This window comes from Notolepis coatsorum (genome assembly GCF_963971535.1).
Source record: "Notolepis coatsorum genome assembly, chromosome: 12".
In the NCBI taxonomy this organism is placed as follows: domain Eukaryota; kingdom Metazoa; phylum Chordata; class Actinopteri; order Aulopiformes; family Paralepididae; genus Notolepis; species Notolepis coatsorum.
Window position 1 is genome coordinate 7,704,862 of NC_140176.1, and position 5,000 is coordinate 7,709,861.

General features: G+C 43.2%; 1 protein-coding gene across 1 annotated transcript in view; it reads right to left on the reverse strand.

The window, feature by feature from the left end:
• The window catches only part of fars2 (phenylalanyl-tRNA synthetase 2, mitochondrial), a gene marked incomplete at both ends in the record, with an annotated part of 9,212 nt that overhangs the window by 3,454 nt on the left and 758 nt on the right, over window positions 1–5,000 (reverse strand). The gene's annotated exons all lie outside the window — the stretch shown is intronic.

The window sequence follows — 5,000 nt, forward strand, 5'->3', positions numbered from 1 at the left end:
AGGTAGAGCGGTCATCTGGTAATCAGAAGGTTAGGGTTAGACAGTGTCTCAGGAGGTAGAGCGGTCATCTGGTGATCTGAAGGTTAGGGTTAGACAGTGTCTCAGGAGGTAGAGCGGTCGTCTGGTAATCAGAAGGTTAGGGTTAGACAGTGTCTCAGGAGGTAGAGCGGTCGTCTGGTAATCAGAAGGTTAGGGTTAGACAGTGTCTCAGGAGGTAGAGCGGTCGTCTGGTAATCTGAAGGTTAGGGTTAGACAGTGTCTCAGGAGGTAGAGTGGTCGTCTGGTAATCAGAAGGTTAGTGTTAGACAGTGTCTCAGGAGGTAGAGCGTTGTCTGGTGATCAGAAGGTTAGGGTTAGACAGTGTCTCAGGAGGTAGAGCGGTCATCTGGTAATCTGAAGGTTAGGGTTAGACAGTGTCTCAGGAGGTAGAGCGGTCATCTGCTGATCTGAAGGTTAGGGTTAGACAGTGTCTCAGGAGGTAGAGCGGTCATCTGGTAATCTGAAGGTTAGGGTTAGACAGTGTCTCAGGAGGTAGAGCGGTCGTCTGGTAATCAGAAGGTTAGGGTTAGACAGTGGATCAGGAGGTAGAGCGTTGTCTGGTGATCTGAAGGTTAGGGTTAGACAGTGTCTCAGGAGGTAGAGCGTTGTCTGGTAATCAGAAGGTTAGGGTTAGACAGTGTCTCAGGAGGTAGAGCGTTGTCTGGTGATCAGAAGGTTAGGGTTAGACAGTGTCTCAGGAGGTAGAGTGGTCATCTGGTAATCAGAAGGTTAGGGTTAGACAGTGTCTCAGGAGGTAGAGCGGTCGTCTGGTGATCTGAAGGTTAGGGTTAGACAGTGTCTCAGGAGGTAGAGTGGTCGTCTGGTAATCAGAAGGTTAGGGTTAGACAGTGTCTCAGGAGGTAGAGTGGTCGTCTGGTAATCAGAAGGTTAGGGTTAGACAGTGTCTCAGGAGGTAGAGTGGTCGTCTGGTAATCAGAAGGTTAGGGTTAGACAGTGTCTCAGGAGGTAGAGCGGTCATCTGGTGATCTGAAGGTTAGGGTTAGACAGTGTCTCAGGAGGTAGAGCAGGTCGTCTGGTAATCAGAAGGTTAGGGTCAGACAGTGGCTCAGGAGGTAGAGTGGTCATCTGGTAATCTGAAGGTTCCCGGTTTGATTCCAGCTCCTCTTTGAGCAAGACACTGAACTGCTCCAGACGAGCTGGTTGGCTCCTTGCATGGTTGCCTTCGCTGTTGGCGTGTGTGAGTGAATAGGTGAATGTGTGAGGTACAAGTTGTAAAGCATTTTCGGTGGTCAGAAGACTTAAAATGCCCTATATGAATGCAGTCCACTTTTTACCAAGCGAAGCCGGGCCCTATTAAAGGGATAATGATTTATGTTTCTACTTCAACTACAATGGATGATGTCTTCTCATCTCAATACTCTCTACTTGCTCCTGTAGGAGCCCTCAGCCTGGAAGCCTACATTCCCACTGTGTGTTAAAATCGCTAAATACGGCTCACAAACACATATTTCCAGGTGTAAATATCATAAGGTATTATGATAGGGCATTATACATTTACATTTAGTCATTTAGCTGAACGCTTTTATCCAAATCGACTTACAAGTTCTGTACGACAAGTCATCAGGAAGGGTACAACTCTATCAGTGTAGGTTCGTTTATTAGGACAAGTGCATGACAGTGAGGTTAGTTAGGGTTAGATTTTTATTTATTTATTGAATTTCTTTCAGATAATGGTTGAAGAAGTGCGTCTTTAGTCGACGGCGAAAGATTGGACGGGTTTCGGCTGCTGTCCTAACTGGGGTGGGTAGTTCATTCCACCATTGTGGGGCGAGGACTGAGAATAGGCGACTTCTCTTTGATGATTATTATATAGTTATTACAATAGTCATCAGAACAACAAGCTCAACAGTTCAGTTCAGTTCAGAGTTTTTATTTGCCACATGGAATCATACAATCAGAGTTCCTTCATTACACAATCATAAATATCATTCCATGGACAAAAGGAGCAGGAAGAAGAATAAATCTTATAGTTACCTGCCCCTTATTCCTAAACTAAACAAGTATTTACTTAATGGTCGGCGTACAACCTAATTTACACAAATAATAATTTATACCATTATACAAGAAACACACAATCCACAGTTAAACAGAAAAATTTTAATAATAACAATAATAAAGAATAAAAGAAAAGAAAAAAAAGAAAAAAAAATATCTCACTATTCAGATCACATTTGATTTTCATACTGACTAAATATATATATATATTTTTTAATTTGTTTATAATTTTTTTTGAATTGATAAACACTATTACATCCCTTAAGTCAGTGCTTCTCAAACTTTTTCTGTCAGGCCCCCCTTTGGCGGACCAAAATATTTTGCCCCCCTCCCCCCCCCCCCCCCCCGCCCCAACAAAATAGTCATGAAATGGGCCATGTTTAAATTTATTGAAATAACACCAATATCGTGACCGTTCAAATTGGCCCTATATTTTGTTTTCAGAGCTGTCATGGATGAAAAGCCAGCTTCACACAGATACTGTATGTGGTGCTGAATGGTATCAACACCTTAACTGCTGCATCATGAGATACTTGGTGGGCCATGAGATGAGATACTTGGTACTCAGCACCACACTCTGAAACTAGCTCTCCAGGTGGATGTATCAGATGAGATTTCAAAGAGTTCTTCCAAGAGTTTGGATGGAGATGTGTCAGGAAGCTTTGTCTCAATGTTGTCTGTAAAGGTTTTTTTGTATCCAGAGTAACTTGGTGATCCTTTTCTGTGTTTTATTAAATAATGATTTTCAGATTTTGAGAAATGGTATTTTCATGGAGAACAGTGCAGCTGCAACAGATAGCACTTTAGTGATAATTTTCTGTAATCCAATTTTTTTTTATTTTTTTTTTTATAAATCTCAAGGCCCCCCCTGTCATGCCTCTGCGCCCCCCACTTTGAGAAACACTGCCTTAAGTCAACAGTGTCGATTGCAGCGGCTGTTCTGCCTCATCCTGGGTCTGAGCACCACAGGTGCGGTGGATCTGCTCTGAGCCGCCCTCAGTCTGACCTACAGCGTCTAACCGTGCCCGCTCTGCTTCAACTGGACCCGGGTGGTTCTCCTGCCCCCTGGGCAGTGTGACCGTGAGCCATCATCATATTCTTCATACCAGCGCTTGTTTTCTTATGATTTATTTGTTCTTAAGTTCTATTATAATTTTATTTTAAAATGTTCTCAAATACTTTAGATACTATTGCGCTACTATGTATGTATGTATGTATGTATGTATGTATGTATGTATGTATGTATGTATGTATGTATGTATGTATGTATGTATGTATGTATTGTATGTATGTATGTATGTATGTATGTATGTATGTATATGTTGTTTATATTAGGCCTACATGTCTATATGCATTGTGGCAGATATCATCATCCCCCGTCCCATGGCTATGTGAAGGATGGGAGAGATACTACTGCCATGAGGAGAGGAGAAGCAATTAGGCAGCTGATTAGGACTGATGGAACACACCTGTGCACCACGAGATCACCCACATCCCACACACACACACCAGACACACATAACATAAAACACTAGGACAGACAGAGTATAGTTGAGTGGAGGTGAGGTAGGAGCAGGAGTACAGAGAGAGTGATTGTTGATACAGAGTTTTGTGAGGTGAGAGGTCGTGAGAGGAGAGGTGAAGGCGAGAAGGTGTTCATTGTGTACTGTACGCTTCATTACTTTAGGCAACCAACTTGCGCCTAGCCACGCCCCCGCGGCGCCGCGGCATTATGCAGCCGTAATCCCCCCTCTTTTAACATCGACGGTTAGCTCAACTCGTTCGCCGCCTTGCTGTGGAGCCTGCGGTGCGTTGGTGACAAGTTCGAATCACTTACATTTTTTATTTATTTATTAATTTTTTTAACACTTTGGTCGCCAGGCTTATATTCTTAATATACCATCCTCCGCCAGCTCTATTTGTCTATGGAGAAGTTCCCCTTCTTTGCAGGGCTATAACTTTTTAAATTGTATTGCTAAATTGACATTACTATGGCCCATTCAACATCAAGTATCTATTGTTCAGGGTGTAGCAACGTTATACTTTTTCATTCACATATTCATACTAAAATACGGTCTAAAGTATAAGTATGTTTTTATCGTTTTCTGCAGCTTTCTCCAGAACGTGATTTATAGCCCCAAATGCATTATATTGATGATCAAATACAGTTTGATAGGAATCTGCGCGAGATAAAAAATGTAGTATAAAAAATAGTATATACGTCCAAATCATGTTGTTTATCGAGTTATGGTAACGGATTGCTATCCGTTGTGTCTAGCTCGAGTCCTGGACTATTAGCCAGTGATCGGACCGAATTGGAATGAGCACCAGCTTCCATTTCCTGTTTCCGCTCTGGGCGATCCGCCGATCGGCCACCAGATGGCGCTCTTGAACCGTTGGAGATTTGAGAGGGGATCAACAGTAGATCTCAAGTCTCCGGGGGAGAAATATGATTTCGATCACAGATTTTTGAAATATTGATATCAAAGACGTTGTACGGCGTCTTTGGCAGAATGAGCATGGCGGGGAATGACGTGGTACGGCGTTTTTGGCGACCATAGTGTTAATGTGCATTCTTTCGCCGGTTAAGTTTAGGCATTCTTTCGGAGTTGGTTAAGGTTAGGGTTAAGTTTAGGCATTCTTTCGGAGTTGGTTAAGGTTAGGGTTAAGTTTAGGCATTCTTTCGGAGTTGGTTAAGGTTAGGGTTAAGTTTAGGCATTCTTTCGGAGTTGGTTAAGGTTAGAGTTTGTCGCAGAGCATGGCAATAGAATGCAGCCTATTTCCGCACTGCCGCGGTCACATGGGCGTCGTGGCCAATCAGAGAAACGCTGAACGCAAGTCGGTTGCCTAAAGTGTTGACGCGTACTGGACCCTGGACTGGCTGAGAAACCCCCGTTGTGTACTGACCCTGGACCGGACGACAAACTGAGTGTTGAACAATCCCT